Raw genomic sequence first — 19213 nt, 5'->3', positions numbered from 1 at the left:
AAGACTACCGGGATACACTACACTTTCAATGGACCAATGATGGAATTCATTATAAGGCAAGCTAGGCAGCTTCATATGCTCAATAGGTTTGCAATTGACCAAACAACTGTTTTCAGCCCTAAACAAATATTCATATACTTAACTTTAGGCTCTTGGAAAAAGAAATCACTCAGGCTGTTAAAAGAGAAGATATTTTTAAGAAAAAAGATTTAATCGTCCTTTAAGTACAGCCTGTCCTCAATGCTCCCTCTTGTCAGGCTGAGAGAAATCTGTGCCAGCTTATGTTAGAAGTCCTGCCATATAGTATAGAATCTTGTAAGGCAATCGGTGACGTTCTCAGCATCTGTGTGAAGCCTGGATTCAACGTTCAACAGGCAACAAAAACTGAATCATGTAGAAGCTTTGCTGCATTGGCTGGATGCTATATTAGTAATCAATTTACAATGCAAGTCAAAGGGTCTAGAAACTTGTGGAGCTCAGTGAAACTTCCATGGTTCAGACGCACTTTCCCTCTGACTAATAGATACTGAGGGCAAACAAGGAGGGACAGTGATCTCCAGCCTGCCCAGCTTGTGAGCTTTCCAGGGGCATCTGTGTCTCTATGACATGCTGACTGCTGATGCTGTCATTTCTTCCAGAAACAGGAAGTGGGGTTAAAAGGCCACACACAGAATTACATAATGCGTAATGAGCATTCTGGGGAACCTTCATACTCATGCTCGCTTACTCAGTCTGTGGCAATGATTAAGGCTGACTTCGACAGTTGCTGCATGTGCCTTAACCCATCACGTTGCCCCATCAGCTCTGCCGATCGTTAAAATCTTGTCCTCGGTGAATTAACTCCTGTTGTGGATGGGACCCAGGCTGAACTGTGGGAAACAGAGGAGAAGGGGGAGGGGGAGGAGAGAGAGAGGCAGAAGACTGTGAGCCATGTCAGTACTGAGAGACAATTATCAAAAGGAAGCTGTTCAGGAATCTGGAAATGAGAGGGAAACAAGAGGAATCCCTGACTTTCAGCTCCATGTGTTTGTAGAATATCTCGCTGATTCGTCTCCACTTGTGGGGAGGGAGAAGAAAAAGGAAGCAGTGTACAAGTGCTGGAGTGGGGGAGAGAGGCTGCTCTCTATTAAGCTGTCTCATTTTATCTGATCCAAACAACCAGAATGGGGCACACTGCCGAGTCATTTGCAGACTGCTGAGTCAGCAATCTGTGTGAGGCTGGAGGCAAAAGACCTGAGGACCTATTTCGCACTACTTGAATTGAACCTCCATGTTCAGGTGTACTGTACCCCTGGTTACCAGAGGCTGGAGGCAAAGAAGATCGTAATCTCCAACATATCCTGCTGGTGAGCTTTCAGGCTGGGAACCAGTGAGCTAAATTGAACCTCCATGTTCAGGGGCACTGTACCCCTGGTTACCAGAGGTTGGAGGCAAAGAAGAGGAGATAGTAATCTCCAATATATCCTGCTTGTGAGTTTTCAAAAGGAACTCGTCTGTCCAGAATGCTGGACTTAGTTTACAGATGCGACAGGATGAGTGGGTGGAACCCTGAGGTGAAAGGGTGAACTGTGCCGCTTTTAAAAAATTTTCTCCTGTAGCAACTTCCCTGCAAGTAGAAACATAACACTTTAGGTTCAGTTTGTGCTAGTTTTCTGCTTGCAAGGTGCTGCTATTGGCATTGTTCATTTTTAATGCAGGGAGCTTTCAGAAATGAACAATGCCAACAGCAGCACCATGTAGGGAGCATTCATAAATGCTTTGCTTTGGGTTCCCTCAGGGAGAGAAAGACAAGATAAAAAAGCAATAAATAAACAAATCTGATTCTACCCCTGCAGTTGGTCCTGGCACAATCTATTATACCACCTCAAGAAAAGGCTTCAGCTTGGCAGTAAGAGTTTCTGAGGTGGTGGGATAGACAGCACCAGTTCAGACTATGAATGGGAGAAATTACACCTTTGAACATGCCAAAAGCTGACCACCAATAAAAGAAGAGAGTCAAAGAGTAAAAGTCACCAATAAAAGAGAATGAGCTGGTCTAGAACCCCTCAGCCTGGTATGCCATTTTTTTTTACTCTGCAGGAAGTTTGCTTTTCATATGGAGGAGCAATCAAAACTGGGGCTCCTACCTGCAGTCTGAAATTCCACTCCAACACCTCAATATGCTGCATGTGTAGACAGGTCTAAAACATGCAGCCTGGTGTGATTCAGCGGGATAACTTCTTGTAGAAGGCAGTGAGGCATCTGTTCATATTCCTTTCTAAGGCTTGATTTAGGTTTGTTGTAAAATTAGGGAGACCCCAAAACTGAACACCCCTGCTAATTGGGTAAGAGGCACTTTTTCAAGTGGGTGCTCCTTTTTTTTAGCAGGGGGAGAGTAACTGGCCCACCTCACCCCAGCAATGGCTGTCTGCTGGTATTCCTTTGCATCTTTTTAGATTGTGAGCCCTATTGGGACAGGGAGCCATTTAGTTATTTGATTTTTCTCTGTAAACTGCTTTGTGAACTTTTAGTTGAAAAGCTGTATATAAATACTGTTGATTGATTGATTGATTGATTGATTGGTACCAAAAGCAATGAATGCTGCTGGGGAAGAGCAGAAAGGATAGTCTCATAAGACAAACATACCTTCAAGGAGAATTATGCTAATTGTAACCAATTAGAAATGTACACATTTCTATTTGCTTGCTCTGGGGAAGATTAAAAGCACATCACTATTCACTAAAGGTGAATCAAATGGCTTTTGTATTCCTATTTAGAGTTATGTTCCTTGCCTGCCTACCTTGTTGCGTTAGCTTGTACATAATCATGAATTCTGGAATTTCCTCCATCCACTGATTTTCTAGTAAGCTGTTGGTCTGTTTTCCACAAACAAACAATCTAAACTTGGCAGCTGTCTAAACCTTCCTCCTTTGTACAGAATAAAGTCCTGACTTGGAAAGTCTGGGCTGGTTCACTCATGAGGTCCATTGCTTGATTTCCCCATCACTTTGATATCCAACCCTTAATGATTTGTGGCTTTCTATGTGGGTGGACTTAAGCCTAATGCACTCATGCAGCAGAGTGAGGCAGGAAAATTCTGAGGTGGTAGCATGAATATGAAGCTGCCTTGGGCCACTGATTCCTCCAGGTTAGTGCTCTTCAGGTGAGTCTTTTCCATCACTGGCTCCTTTGCAAAGAAGATGCTGGGGTAGACCTTCTTCTGGATATGCTGACTGTTTCTCACTTGGAAAAAGCATATTAAATGACATCCCAGTCAATTTTTGGGGGTGTCATCTTTGCAAAGGAACAGAAAGCACTACCTAATCAGTGGCCCAAGGCAGCTTCTTATTTGAATTCAATGGGTCTTGGATGTGACTTAACATTCTCTGAACTGGAGAGTGTATGTTCACAAATGTTAAATATTGCCTGTATTTAAATTGTCTGACATCTTCACTTTTGGGGAGGGGGTGTTGATAAATCTACAGCTCTATCCATTTGATTCTATGCAGAATTTAAATGGTTAATGTTCTCCCTCCTTTCTTAATGAAAAGGGGAGGGGGATGAGAGAACAAGCTGATAATGGTACATATTTCTTGCTTTGCTTAAAGGTCTAACTTTGCACATTTCCGTTTCATGTCATTCTCTTGGGAAAGCCCTGCACTGCTTGAAAGTTTACGGTCTGTGGAGCACTTTCTTTTTTTCTCGGAAAGAAAGATGGCTTTAGCTTTCGGCTTTGACACCAACTTAGTTTTATAACCTTTTGTGAGGCATTTAGACCCCAGTGCAATTGTGTGGTTGTAGATGTGCTTTAAAGTCCCACTCAGCAAATGATTCAAAGCAATTACTTGAACCATGAAATATTATCGTTCAGCTGTACCCTGAAGTCAATCCGGTTTGGTAACTGGCTGAACCTACCTTTGGAACAAAGTCGGTTCTGATTGCACTACAGAGCTTATTTCCAGAGCAAGCAAGGTAGGAGAAAGTGAATGTGCCTGATATAATACAATGGAAGTTCTTTTTACGTGAACTTTCTGGGCAAGGAAAACGCAGATGGAAGGAAAAGGATTGGGCTGGTAGGCCCTGCTTCCTACATTCATTGAGCTCAATGGAGATTCAATATCACACGAACTCTACAGTAAGCTGACCAGTCATTTGGTCAGGGTCTCTCTCCTGCCTCCTCCAGCTATAAACGGATTAGACTGCAATGCCACAGCTGTAGTGACAGATACGCCTGGCAGAGGTATTACTAGGGGGAGTGGCACCTGTTGCGAGAAGTCATTGAATCACCCCCATGGTAAACCTCTTCCCATACCAGACCATACAGAATAAATTACATTATATGCACAGCCTAAATGTAGTGACATCACTTGGGTTGGTGTCACCCCCATTAATTTTATTCATTTCTTTATTTAAATACATGACAGTATAGATCACCCAACAAATCAGTAGTTGGCAAGTAGTAGTTGGCAACCTTCAGTCTCCATTGGTTCCCTGCAATGTCTTAATAATACCTCATTGGCTCTCAGAACAATCAGTCTCATTGGTCAGCTGAGTTGAGTAAATCCAGTTTTTGTTACACAAGGCAGGTATGTTTTTCCTATTCTGGTTATTTGGCTATAACTTTTCACAGAATACAGATATTTCAGTGCAGTTTGTTTCATTGCGTTATGCATTAAATATCCGTCAAATGCTATCTAACATGATGGTTAAACATAACATGAAAATACCAAGAATTTCACAAGTTTGGCCACCCTCTCAAGGTGTCACCCTCTCAAGGTGCGGTCCACAGCCCGTAGTGAAACACTGGCGCCTGGTGTCCTTTGCGTCCTGGCCTGCAAATTTCTATTGACTTTATTTTAAAAGTTCATATGATCTGTCCAGCATCAAATGATAAATGGCTCTTTTTTCCTGAATATTCAAATCATGTGACTATATGCCCTAAATTTTTCAGGAGCCTCTTAACAGTTGTCCTTAGGAAAGCAACAAGAAAACCGACCCTTTCCTTGGTAAAACCTGAGATCAGTTTGCAAGGATTTATTTCTTTTTGGAAAGAGCCTCAGCGCAAAAAGAGAGTGAAGATCTTGCAACTCAATTCTATGCATGCTGACACGGAGTAAGTCCTGTTTAGTTCCATGTGATCTCCACCCAAATAAGTACACCTAGGGCTGCAGTCTGAAGACAGAATTACAAAGCCACTTGGCAAATCAGTGTTCCAGACCCACATTTGCTGAGATAGTGTGATTGCAGGACAAGAGGATGGGGAATATTTGTAGGGGAGAATCAGTGGATAAGAATGAGGAACGGATGCTTTACCCTCTCACCAAGCCACCAATTAGAGTCCCTACAAATGGGATATAAATAATTACTCTCTTTATTTATTAAATGGGATAATTTATTGCTGCTTTCACTGTTGTTTTTTTTGCAAACCTGAAGAGTTTAGAGCAGCAATTTCAACCTTTTTCATCTCACAGCACACTGATAAGGCACAATAACAGTTTTTTTGACAATTGACAAGGCACACCACATTGCGGGTGGGGGGGGTTCACATCCCCCAATGACCCTAATAATTAATGAATTCCCACGGCACACCTGTGAACTATCTGCAGCACACCAATGTGCCACAGCACACTGGCTGCAAATGGCTGATTTAGAGACTTGCCCAATCAGCCATCCCCAGTCAGTACAACCCTGTGGAGGGCTAACCTGGTGACAAAGCATATGTCGGTACAATGCCTTGAAGTCTAGCCCTCAGTTCAGGACAATTCAGGTGGGTGAAGGGATCAGTTCTGGTGCTGGATTAGTGGCTGGTGTCATGTGCCCGCCTGCATCTAACTGCTGTCTCTATCACCCTAGATTCTCCTCCTCACACTCAATTTTTAAAATGTAGAGATTTGGAAGCAGAAAAGGAAGTGTGTGGAGAAGAGTGGTAGCCTAGAGGGTCTCCTGGTTCTAGAACACCTGTCTATTCTATACATTTCCTTTTTCTCTTCCCAGGAACTTTGTTTTTAAAATGGAGAGCATGAACAGGCAGAATGAATGAGGCAGAGGAGATAACAAAAGACATCTACTTAGGGCTGGCAGGGAGATGGCAGTCTAAACAACTTCCCTTTCTAGAGATACCCACATTCTCTGCTTTGCAGAGAATTTAAACTACAAAGGCCTGACTCTGGATTGCAGTTTATGATGATTAAGCTAAAATGACTAAGCCCTAGCTCCTTTGCTTGGTAGCTGCCATTTCAAATCCAGGTTTTATGATTCAGGCTGTTGAAACTGACATAAGGGTGCAAAGAAATGATATCTCAGTTAGGGTAAAGATGTTTACGCTCCTGAACTCATTGCCATCATAAATTTCTCCAACAGTCAGCACAGTTTTACTCTTGAAAGCTCTGGTACACTCTGCTCTCTCCTCCCATGTAAGAGAGGAAAACAAAAACCCTCCTCTATTTTTCTTGTAGAGTGAAAACTGCCTGCCCTTTAACCCTTGACTACACAAAGCTTAAGTAAATGTTTAGAGAATCCATCCCTAACCATCACTCTGTCTCCCCCACTGCCTAAATCGTCCCACTGTTGTTACTCACTCTGCGTCAGATCATCTCCTCCCATTCTAACTTAGTAGCTATTACAATTTCTGTGCTGAACTTCTTCATCTTTACAGAGGGAGGACAAAAGCAAGGCTGGGTTAAGTATCTTCTAACTTCCAATACTTGGTGCACTTTTATTTGGTTCCATGTCAAAATTCTAGGCATACTTTTAGTGCTACATCTGAAAAACTTATTCTTAAACCCTATCAAAATTTGACATCCTTCACATGTGTAGTCAGTGGACTGTACCTGCATAGTGGTTGATTTGCACAAACACTCAAGTTATTCACCCATTTAATGCAACATGCAACTAACTGTTCTCTGCATTTTCCAGGGTCCCAATCTCAGTGTTGGCATGTAAATCAACACAGGTACAGTCATTCACATGGAAAGGTGTACAGGGACCTGTTCATGCATATACTGTGCTGTGCTTTGTGGCTGCAAACATAAGAACTCCTTGTGTGAGTTGCAATTCTGTCTCTAAGGGTAGATAATTCTGCTGCATGTCTACACTGGCGGTGACTGAAACACTCAGTCACATTCAAAGCAGAGAGATGGCAGAATTACACCCCTGCCTCCCAGCAAGGAAAGACCGGAAGATCAATAATGCAAGGAGGCCTCTTTTTGTGGCAAGAAGTCCTAGCAGGTCATTCCTTGCAGAACAGCTAGAATTTAAATCCAAGTGGCTGCCCAACTTGGTTACTGAAGTCTATTCAATGTTGAGAAAATAATGGATCTTCTGCCATTTAAAAATAAGGCCACAGTGCTTGTTACAGTAACTTTGCAGAATACACTACCCCTCTCCCAATCTGCTGAAAACTGTGTAAACCGGCTGTTTTCAACCAGTGTGCCAAGGGACCCTGGTGTGCCATGAATGATCCACAGGTGTGCCACAGGAATTTGGGAGTCAATTATTAGTAGGGCCATGGGGGATGTGAGCCCCCTAGCAGCAGTGCAAAAAACTGATGGTGTGTCTTGACAGTTTTAGCACCTTGTCAATGTGCGAGATGAAAAAAGATTGAAAATTGCTGTGGGAAAAGAAGCCCAGGTAGAGACAGGTTGGGTTTGCAAAATTCCCTGCATCCAAGCACCCCCTGATTGGGTAATCTCCAATCATATGGCATGAATCACAGGCCTCCGCTATAAACTGTGTGGGCAGGGCCTCTGAAGATGATAGCCCAAGCAGTGAGAAGTGGAAAGTTGATGACAAAAGAGGTTTGGCATTTGGTCATGTTTGCTTATGTAGAATAAACAGTATCTGAAGGCTTCACCACTAGTGGAGGCTCCAAAAAAAAAAAAAAAAAAAGAGCGTCACAAGAGACTGGTTGCTTTTTGTTGTTCTTTTATTGGCTCTGCTCCTGTGCTTCTTAACAGCATCCTGACTTACAGGCATCAAGAGAGTGTGACTTTTCCCATCGCTGAAAAAAAAAGAGCTTCACCAGCTCTGCTTCTTCAGCTGCTGGTAGAACACACATGGACAAGGCTGGTATAAAAAGACAGTACCTCTTCCAGGTCTCTGCTTTCCATTAATCTGGAATGCTTTTACATGCAGATGTTTTAAAAGTCAAGAAATGGGAATAAAACTCCAGTAAGCTAGGCGTAGGGCACAAAGTAGAGGGGGCAGAGTGTCTAATTAGAGAAGGAGGAAAAGGCATGGGGGCAAGAGAACAAAAGCCATAATCCTAAACACAGGAATTAAGTTCCCTGGGTAAATTCCATGGAACACAAGAGACGACTACTCTAGTTGTTATCACTGTATTTGCAATATTAGCTCAGTTTTGTTTTTCAAACCCAGTTCTTCCAAGTATCTCAATATTAAGACCCTAGGATCAGTGGCATCACGAGGGTTTGCAACACCCAATGCAGGAAGCCAGTGTGTCACCCCTTATGATGGACCTCCTCCCATACAATGGACAGGACAACGTCCCAAGCAGTGGGTGCGGTGAAGTACCACTGACCCGCCCCTGCTGGTTTTTGGGCTATAACGTTTGACAGAATAGAGATATTTCAACACAGTTTGTTTCACTGCATTCTACAAGAAATTACACATCGACTGATAACATGATATTATTCAAAAATACCATTATTTTAAAATTTTTGGTGAGGAGTAGTGTTACCCCACTGTGTGCGTCACACAGTGTGGCCTGCACCCCCACACTCTCTAGTGACGCCACTACCTTGGATCCAAGGACACCAGGAATCTTTCTGCTATTTGGGTAAAAAAAAAAAAAAAAAAAAGCCTGACTATAAGGCAGGGATGACCAAACTGTGGCTCTTTCAAATATAATGTGGAGCTCTCCGAAATATGTTGGCTGAGCTCCTTTTTGCATCACAATTAATATAAAAAGTAAATAAGAAATTTTCAGGCTTTATAATTACCTACCAGGCATAAAATGAGTCAACTGGATTAAAATATAAATGTAATGTCCATGGTGAGTAAATCAATTTAAAAATTTTAATGATTGCTAAATATTGTGGTCTCGCAAGCATCTCTCTTGTGATTCTCAAAGATGTGAAGAATATTTTATGTGGCTCTTACATTAAGCAAGTTTGGTCAACCCTGTTATATGGACATGTCCAGCAAATGCGCATTGCATCTGCTCTGCCTTCACTGGCAAATTGATCATGCCTTGGGATAGATCTGTTTTAGCTTCCAAGGGGCAAAAGACCAATGAACAAGTAGTATGAGACAGTTTTCAAGAAGACTAATGCACAACAAGTTTTTTTTATCCCTTTCTCCCATTTGTGCAACTTGAACTCCCTTTTTGGGGGAAAATTACACTTTTTCTCCAGATATTATTATGGCTAGTCTAAAAAGTTATTCATGGATATAGTTTTACTATTCCACAGATTGGTCCCCCATCTAACAGACATACAAGTGGGGCCCCTTTATCTGTGAATTTGGTATCCATGGATTTGCCTTACCATGGATACTGAACCCCTGGATTCCCCCCTACTGCAAACCTCCCAGATGCAACGAGAATCTTGTTCCAGAGGTGTCTGGGAGGCATTCTAAGCCTTGGAGAGGCCACATGTGGCCTCTCCAAGACTGTTCTGCCAAATATCCCAACTCCCTTCTAATGCCTGCTTTTTGGCTAATTAACACACCCCTTTTCCAAGAAGCACAGCTGTGGTGTGCAAAGGAATGAACACAGAACTTCTTATCTATTAACAAGATTTATTGTTAACAAGCAATTAACAAGAATTTATTGCTACAAACACATACACTCCCTGCAAGTCCTCTTGTCCAGAGGCTTTCCCTCCCCAAAACTCCACTTAACTTAGTGGGTAGAGGTCTGAAGCCTCCAGTAGAAGTCCAATCCAGTCTCCAAAGCACAGTACAGTCTTCCCAGTCCAGTATTCCCAGTCCAGTCTTCTGCAGTAGAGTTCCTCCTCTCCAGCAGTGTTCTCTCCAGCAGAGTGTCTCCTCCAGCAGGGTCCTGGCAATCCTCTCTTCTGTGTCCTCCAGCAGAGTTCTGGCAGTCCCTTTCTCCCAGTGTGGGTCCGCCCGGGTTTCCCTCTGGGTCAGCATCCCACTTCTGGCTCTGGGTCAGGGTCCTCCCTCTGCTCAGCGTCCTGCTCCTCCCTCTGGGTCAGGATCCAGCTTCCAGCTGGGTCAGCATCCCACTCTTGGTCCTGGGTTAGGATAGCTCTGTCTCCTTCCAAAGCTGCCTTTTATCCTTGGATGTCTCATGATCCAAATGCAGCTCAGCTGTGAGCTACCTCATTAGCTCCAAATTAGGCTCAGGTGAGCCATCCCTTCAGTCCATGCCCATTCAAAGTCCCATCAAGGTCAAATGAAGCTCAGGTGTCCATCCAGGTCTCCATTGGCCTTGATTGGTTACAGCTGTGGAGCCAGCCCTGCCCTTCCCAGAGCTGTCAAACAGCTGTCAAAACAGGGAATCGCTGTCAACACCACATCATCCACCTGATGATCTACTGATCTTCCATTACAAAGACTCAGAAGGGCTCCGGACACGACCAGAGCGTCTTGTTCAGAGCCAACGTGGGCCAAAAACTGCGGATTTGATTATCCACAGTTTTCAGTATCTGTGGGAGGGTCTGGGAATAGATCCCTCACAGATACAAAGGCATCACCTGTATATATGGAAAGTATTATCAGAGATGGAGTCATAGTTTAGTGATAGAGACCTGCTTTGACTACAGAAGGCAGAGATCGGAAATAACCTTGTCTGAAACCCTGGAGAGCATAAGAGCAGCTCCACTGGATCAGGCCATAGGCCCATCTTGTCCAGCTTCCTGTATCTCACAGCAGCCCACCAAATGCCCCAGGGAGCACACCAGATAACAAGAGACCTGCATCCTGGTGCTCTCCCTTGTGCCCTCCTGGAGAGCCACTGTCGGTGCAGACAGTTAAGTTAGATGGACCAATGGTTTCACCTAAGTAGGCGGCAGCTTCTTAGGTTAATATATTATTTATTATAATTTTATTTTTTTCTATTTGTGCCCTTCCCTTTCCCCCGAAGGGCACACAAGGTGGCTAAAACGATTAAAATACACAAAAGATAAAATACAATAAAACTACAAAATAGACAATAAAACAAAGCAGCAGCAATAAATCAGTCAATTAAAACATTATTTACTAAAATGGCAGCCATCACACCATCTTACACGCCATCAAAGGTTTTCTGGAATAAAAATGTCTTCAGGCCTCGCCAGAAGGTAAACAATGAGGAAGGTCAGCTCAAAGGAGAGGGAATTCCACAGTACAGACACCACCACCAAAAAGGCCCTATTTTTTGCTGCCACCCCCCTAACCTCTCTTAATGATGGCACAACCAAAAGGGCCCTCTCAGATGATCAAACGGACCAGACTATACAGAAGAAGGTGGTCTCTCAAATACACTGGTACCAAGACATGAAAAGGGCTTTAAAGGTCAAAACCAACACCTTGAATTGGCCCAGAAACAAACCAGCAGGGAGTGATGCAGTAACATCAGTGGTCAGCTCAACTAAGGAAAGAGAGAGGAGTTGTGTAAGATGGGGGAGAAGAAAGAGAGGAAACATGGCAGTCCACAACAAGCTCTCAATCTCCTAACCACAGTTAGGAAAGCAGGGATGTTATGTCTGCCTCAGGCTTGGTTTCAGCTCTAACTGTAACAGGGTGGAATGCTATTACGCGGGAGGCGGATTTTACTGTATGCTTTCAGATTTTCCCCTGACCTTACCATGCTGGGTGAAGGGGGAAAAATCCCAAAGGTTCTTCATGTGATCTGACCATAATTAAGGCCTGCAGTTCCAAAAACATGCTCGGCATTGTGATTTATTTCTGGCTTTGCATTTGAAACAGAGATCATGTGAAATCTGTTCCTGTTTATATTGTGTCTCAAACCACCCGGTCTCTTTTCTTGCCAAGCAACTTGCAACTGGGAAGGCATGAACATCCCTCCTCCCCCCCAGATGCCCTGACATTGGTCTGACAATGTGCATTAAGCAGCTTTCTTGCACCCACGTGTGGGACTCAGTGGTGTTGGTGGGGTGACTTATGATGTCATAGCATAGAAGTCAGACCATTACTGCCATCCAAGACAGATCTAGGGCAGTATTGTTGACGCAAGGAGGGGCCAACCCACAGCAGGACACATGCCACTTTTTACATACATAATCTTGAATGTGCCACTCCACCTTATTTTGGCCCTGCTTGAGTGGTTCTGGCCCATGTGATCAGCCAAGCCTCCACCCTGCCATCTCTGCTCTGCCCAGGTCCTTTTTGCTCTCTTTCTGGGCTTTGAACTGGGAAAAACACTGCGTACTTGCAGCCATGGAGTCCTGCATAAATGTGCATGGCCATGTCAAGTGACTTAGTGAGTGCCACTTTGAAAGTGTCTGCGTGCCACTAGTGGCATGTGTGCTGTGGGTTAGTCACCCGTGGTCTGCACTTACTGGCAGTGCTTCTTCATAAGATTTCCCATAGGAGTCTTTCTCAGTCTTAGCTGCTGATACCAGGTGTGGAACCTGTGACCTTCTGCAAGTAAATATATACCCTACCACTGTTCTGGGGCTTGCTGTGGTTTAGTCTATAGATTAACTCTATGGCTGAAGCTTCCCTATCTGTTGATTGAACATATGTAAAAATGTGACTAAGCAGATTTTTCACATACACTGGTGGAAAATCTCCAGTCCTTTCTCTAAAGCAGGGGTCTCCAAACCCCAGCCCGGGAGGCAGAAGCAGCCTGCAGTGAGCCTCTATCCAGCCCACGGCCAGCCTCTTGTCCCCTGAAAGCCTCTGGCCCACTCGACTGAACATGACCAGAGCTGTGCTCTGATTACATCTGGAGGGTGTTCTGAGGGTCAGAGAAGCTGAGTGAATGAACTCACTCACTTATTTATTATTATTATTATTAACAGTATTTATATACCGCTTTTCAACTAAAAGTTCACAAAGCAGTTACAGAGAAAAATCAAATAACTAAATGGCTCCCTGTCCCAAAAGGGCTCACAATCTAAAATGATGCAAATGAATACCAGCAGACAGCCACTAGAACAGACAGTGCTGGGGTGAGGTGGGCCAGTTACTCTCCCCCTGCTAAATAAAGGAGCACCCACTTGAAAAAGTGCCTCTTACCCAATTAGCAGGGGTTACTGCTAATTTATTTATTCATTCATTTATTCATTCATCTAAGTTCCATCTCTAATTTATTTATTTAAATTTTATATTTAAATTCTTTTCTGGCCCTCAGCACTGCGCCAGATATTTCATGTGGCCCTCTGGTCAAAAAGTTTGGAGATCCCTGCTCTAAAGGACAAGAAGTCTGCCAAATGTAGGCAATATTTTCATAAGACTTGTGTATTATGAAAAACATACAGCTACAGCATACTGAGAGTAAGGGCTATTGTAGCTACAGGTTTGGCAAGCCAAGCCAAACTGAAACTTTCTCAGCACAAACATCCATTTGTTACAGATCTGGTTAGGCAAGAAGGGGCTAAAAATACTTGCTCACCTTAGCATCTTGCACATAATATTGTTATCTATTGATTTTAACAAGTATGTTAGGTCAGTGTTTCTCAAACTGTAGGTTGGGACTCACTAGGTGGGTAGTGAGCCAATTTCAGGTGGGTCCCCACTTGTTTCAATGTGTTATTTTGAATATATTAAAACTTTATGTGATCGCAGTATGTGACTGCATTTGGGGAAGTGTTACAGAACTATACGTTTAACAGGCTACCATATATAGGCTTTTGACAATGATAGTCAATGGGGCTTACTCCTGGGTAAGTGTAGATAGGATTGCAGCCTTTGGGATGTTTGGAGAATTATTTTTAAGCAGGTCAGCCACTGCTTGGGAGGGTTCTTCTTTATTTTAAATAAATTTTTAAGCATACTTATTATAAACTTTTAATTTACTTTATTGATTCTGTTCATGGGACTAATATTTTGATAGAATGATGCTCAGTGCACCTACAAATGGTCAGTCAAACTTCAGCCTGTTTATGACCCACTGGTTTCAATGGCAGGGTTAAAGCATGCACTTCAAGGCCTAATGACTTAGAAAGGGGATTTGAAAGTGCTTAACTTGAGTTGGATTGTGCCCACAACGTTGGGGGGGGGGGAAGAAGAGGTGGGGGGGGAAATGAGAAGCCTGTGGGCTTTTCAAAATATTTTTTGGAGCTAACCAAACCCTTTAAGTCACCTGGATAGTTATTAATGCATGGTAAGCAATTAGCTTTTCAGAAGTCAATTTCAGGAAATTGTGTGAAACAAGCTGGAAAATTGACTGGGTAATTTGCAAAAAGAAAAAAGTAACACTTCATTGCCCAAGCCCCCCCATGCACCAGAGAAGCAAAAAACAACCACCTCTTGGAAAGACCATATTAAATGACTATTTGAAAGACAAAAGCCCTCTCTCACCAAGGGTGGCTTTGATCTCAGAGCTGCTAACAAGTTTTAAAGCTTTCTTTGCAGGATTATCAGCATATCTATAGCAGGAAGCAGTGGAGATGGACCAGGTCTTTTTGGTTAAGGTAATTTCCGAAACTGAGCTCTTAAACTGAGAGAGTCATTTTGCCAGCTTCAAGCTAAGCCTATAGTGGTGGTTTTTTGCTGCAGACCAGAACCAATGTTCAAACAATTTATACAAGGCAGTAATCCTATATGCATTTACCTGGGAGCAAGTCCTATTAAACTCAGTGGGGCTTACACCTGAGTAGACATGCATTTTGGCATCCTGTGCTACAATTTGGCTACCCATATATACAGGGTGACCCAAAAGTAGGTGAACAGTAAATGATAACACTTATTCCACCTACTTTTTGGTCACCTTGCGTTGCTCTTGAGACAGCAAATTCTGTTAACTTATTTTTGCCCAGCCCACAGGTGTGGCTCAATGGGGCTTACACCTGACTGGACATGCATTTTGGCATCCTGTGCTACAATTTGGCTACCCATATACATTGCTCTTGAGACAGTAAATTCTCTGTTAACTTATTTTTGCCCAGCCCACAGGTGTACATATTTGGTCCCTATTGTGCATATGCAACATTGGACAGAAAATGCTTCAAATAGTGGGAGGAGGGGTGCTTCCTAGAATTAAAATCATTAGTCACCATCCTCTCTCTTTATGGATATATTTTACAGAACGTTTTTTTTTTTTAAGCATTGCAATTTTCCCCACAGTACACAATTTGCAAATGTGCAAAACAATATCATTTAACTAAAGATGATCCTAGAATTTTCCAGAGCAACCTGCTAGAGGGGGCAGGAGAAGGTCAACCTGTTTACTGTTGCCAGTGTGATGTTCTTGTTAGAAAGCATCAAACTGGAACCTTGTAAAGCATGACAACATCCTGAGGAAATAACAGGAGGCTGCCACCATTGCCAACAATTACCTGCCACTGCCTTAGGCTTACTCATACAGGCAGCTGACCAAATACACCCACAGCCTTTCCCTGTGAAACTTAATGCTACAAATCTGAGGCTGGAAAATACATTTCCCAGCAGTAAAGAAATGTGAAAACTAGTATTCCAGGAGCCAGAGCTGTCATCTTTCTGGAAACAACGCATAACGTAGGGTTGAGTTACAATGCTCTCCACATTTTGCAGCCCAACTCACGGCCTGCAAAACTGGACAGAGGAGGGATTTTGGGGTGGAAGCATGATTTTTAGGGATCAAGGGCAATACTCACCAACATTCCTCTTGACTGCTTTCAGATGATGGTACCACTCCCCCCCCATGACCCTTGTAGTATCATTCACTGGGGCATTCTGAGACATAAAAAAGGTACAGCAGAGAGCAGCTCTACCACTGCAAAAGAAAGGTGGAAGTAAACTGGGGTATGTGTGACTTTAGCAACCCCTCTCTACCTCCCCCCAATTTCAGCCCTAAAGTTTTCAATTGAGAACTTTTTGGTTCAGCCTCAACAACCCTCCCATTTGCGACACTCTCTACTGCCAAGTCTATTCATCAGCCTTTCTTGGAGGGCAGTATAAAAACCACTATTTTGTCCTCAGGCTTTTGAGTTGTAAACAACTGCCATAAGAACTAATCTCAGTCACCTGCTTTTAAATAGTTGTAGTAGCTGGTCTCACAGTTTTTAATTTTGAATTTAATTGCACTGCAGATTTTATTTATATGTTTGCAGCTCTGAAGACCTCTTGGCCAAAACTCAGGGCATGAATTAAAAACAAATACAATTAAAAAAAATAAACTAGACACTGTGCTATATATTAGCTCATTGCACCAGTAATTCCCAAACTGCTAGCTGGTGCACACTAGAGAGAGCTGCTAGTGTGTAGAGAGAAAATAAATTAAGTAATTAAAGGCTCCTGTGAGAGACAAGGCATGTGCCCGCCCACAGAGGAGGCTGTCTGCTCTGTGATTCGTTGCTCTTAGTTCTCCCCCTTCTAATCAGCCTCCCCTGGGTACAAAAATTCTGCCCCAGTACAGACAGAAGTGCTGCTCAGGGAGGAGTCTACTTGATGGGTCCCTGCATGAGTCACTGCTCTGATCTCACCTCCTTCCTATCAGTCTCTATCCAGGACAGGTTACTTTGTCTGCATTGGGTTGGCAGAAACAAACATCCCTTTTTCTCAGTGGAGTCTCCCTGATGAGTCTCTGCTCAAATCCCTGCAGAAACCACCTCTTTCTCATCAGTTCTGCTTGGAAACACAAGTTTCCAAGGGACTCTCAGGCAGGAGTCTACTTGGTGGGTCTCTGCATGAATGCAGGAGTCACTGCTCTGATCACACCTCCCTCCTGTCGGTTTCAATCACGGACACGCAACTCTGCATGGGGTTAACAGAAATAATTGTGAAGTAGAGATACAGCAGCATCCCTTCTTCTCCAAAGGAGTTTCCCTGATGGGTCACTGCTCGAATCCCTGCAGAAATCACCTCTTTCTCATCAGTTCTGCCACACAATGGTGCCACACCCCTGCAGGAGACCATTCCTATTGCAGAGAGACACAGGGCCCAATCCTATCCAACTTTCCAGCTGCAATGCAGCCCTTAGGTTATTTCCCTTACCTTGAGGAGGCCTCCATGACTACCCTTCCCACAACAGATGCAACATACACCCAGGGCCCAATCCCATCCAATTTTCCAGTGCTGGTGCAGCCCTGCCAATGGGGCTTGCACTGCATCCTGTGGTGGAGAAGCAGTCACAGAGAACTCAAGTTATGGGAACATTTGCTCCCTTACCTCGGAGCTGCATGGTAGCTGCACCGCTGCTGGAAAGCTGGATGGGATTGGGCCCCCAGTTAGCATAACTGCATCAGTGGTGAAAGGTTGGATAGGATTGGGCCCACAGTCTGGTTCCCCAGACTGGGGGAAGAAGAAGCCCAACTCTTATGTGCCCCTGCATGAATCACCACATTGGATTCCTCTCTTTCCAACCAGGTGTGCCTTGGGGGGTGTCTCACGCCAATGACAAGGGGGGTGGCCCATAGAGAGCAGGCTATTCTTACTTTCAGAAGTCAATCTGGTGCAAGAGGCTTAGCTTGGGGAGGGAAGCCCCACTGAAGACAGTGGGGTGCGCGCTACCAGGCACCCATAGGAGGATCACACGCATGGGGCTCATCAACAGCCCGATCCTAGGCATGCATACTCAGAAGCAAGTCCCATTAGTGTCAATGGGGCTTACTCCCGGGAAAGTGTGGCTAGGATTGGGCTGTGAGTCCGATACAGAAAGGATCGGGTTTCAGGCTGTGCACACTTTCCTGAGAGTAAGCTCCATAGAAGACAAAGGGGTTCACTTCTGAGTAGACCAGCTATTGTGCTCTCCACTCACTCATCGCGCAAAGCCGGCGCGCTCTCGCCTCCTTTGTCTTTTCCAGGCTCCCTGCAAACCGCCCCCTTCGCCGGGCTGCTACTGCAGCGCCGACCCGCCTCCTCCTCCCAGCGCAGCTTGCACGTGGCTCCAAAAGGCGGAGCAGCCCAGCTGCTCGCAGCGAGTGAATGGGAAGGAGGCGCGCGCTTTGCGCATGCCGGCACCAGCCCAGCCAGCCAGGGGCGCAGGCGCACACCTCGCTCTTCCAATCAGGCGACGGGGGCTGTGCTCACCCCCCCCCGCTTTGTCACTCCGGGTCTGGGAATCTTTGTTGCTCCCAACAAAGAAACACTTGCCGGGAGCGACCAGTGGGCTTCTCCTGCTCAGCCTGAGGTGCCTACAAAGGGACTTTAAGGGTGTGTCTCTGCCTGCAAGGACTGGAAGGGGGCAGTGGCGTAGCTGGGGGGGGCAAAGCACTAAGTTTTGCAGGGAGCCTCACCGCATTTTGCTGCCGCTGCCTGGAATGGCTCTGGAGGGGCCCCTTGCTCGCTGCGGTGAGGCTCCCTGCCCACAACTTATAGCTATGCCTCCGTTTGGTTTCCCCCGCCTGCGAAGAGGAGGGGCTCCTTGCTGCGGTGAGGCTCCCTGCACAACTTAGTGCTTCCCCCCCACCAGCTACGCCACTGGAATGGGGTTCTTGGAGAGTGTCATGAGCCGGGCTCTCCCAGCCTGGACACGCGATCCGTACCGCAGCTTTGCGGTCCTCCGTGCCTGCGTGTGTTTTGTGGTTGCATCGCAGCTGGGATTTGCCAATCCCAAATCTGCCTGGAGAGAAGCCACACCCCTTGCTGACCTGGAAACCTTTGTGCCACCCACTCTGCCAAGTGTGGGAGCAGAGGGTGAGCCTTGTGGTTATGTCTGGCAGGGGTCAGGGAAGGGTCTCTCTCTCCTTCTCTCTCTGCACATGCTCAGAGGTTATATCTTGAACGCTGAAAAGAGAACGGGGATGTATGTATATGGGACGATGGAGAAGGTTGGGTGCCCCAGCCCTGCTTGAAACAAACCCTCTGGTTGCGCTAGTTTAAGACATCCTAGGCATGTCTAGTGAGAAGTAAGTCCCATTGTAGTCAATGGGGCTTACTCCCAGGTAAGCATGGATAGGATTGCAGCCTAAGAACCCCATCCTAGGTATGTCACCTGAGAAGTAAGTCCCATTATAGTCAATGAAGCCTCAAAGCTCTGAAGGGTGCATGGAAAAGGGGGGAGGCGGCGCGCACCCTTTCGGAGCCATTGCCAGCTCGCCAGTCAGTCACACACCCTCGTATTGTTGTCATTGATGATGGGAAAGCGCCGCGCGTGGCGGCTCTCCGCTGAAGGCGCATGCATGCGCTCCCATGCTCCAGCAGCATGGATCCTTTGTATCATTCC

General features: G+C 45.0%; 1 long non-coding RNA gene across 1 annotated transcript; it reads right to left on the bottom strand.

Annotated features, from left to right (window-relative positions):
- Nucleotides 1-236: 236 nt before the first annotated feature.
- On the bottom strand, nt 237-17883 carry LOC136659256 (uncharacterized). The gene is made up of 3 exons (XR_010794835.1): nt 17807-17883; nt 15705-15823; nt 237-869 (listed from the first exon to the last, which is right to left on the bottom strand). It is a non-coding gene; the product is annotated as an uncharacterized lncRNA (long non-coding RNA).
- Nucleotides 17884-19213: the final 1330 nt, after the last annotated feature.

This window comes from Tiliqua scincoides, chromosome 8 (assembly GCF_035046505.1).
Source record: "Tiliqua scincoides isolate rTilSci1 chromosome 8, rTilSci1.hap2, whole genome shotgun sequence".
Taxonomy (NCBI): Eukaryota; Metazoa; Chordata; class Lepidosauria; order Squamata; family Scincidae; genus Tiliqua; species Tiliqua scincoides.
This window is presented reverse-complemented; position numbering and strand designations above follow the sequence as displayed.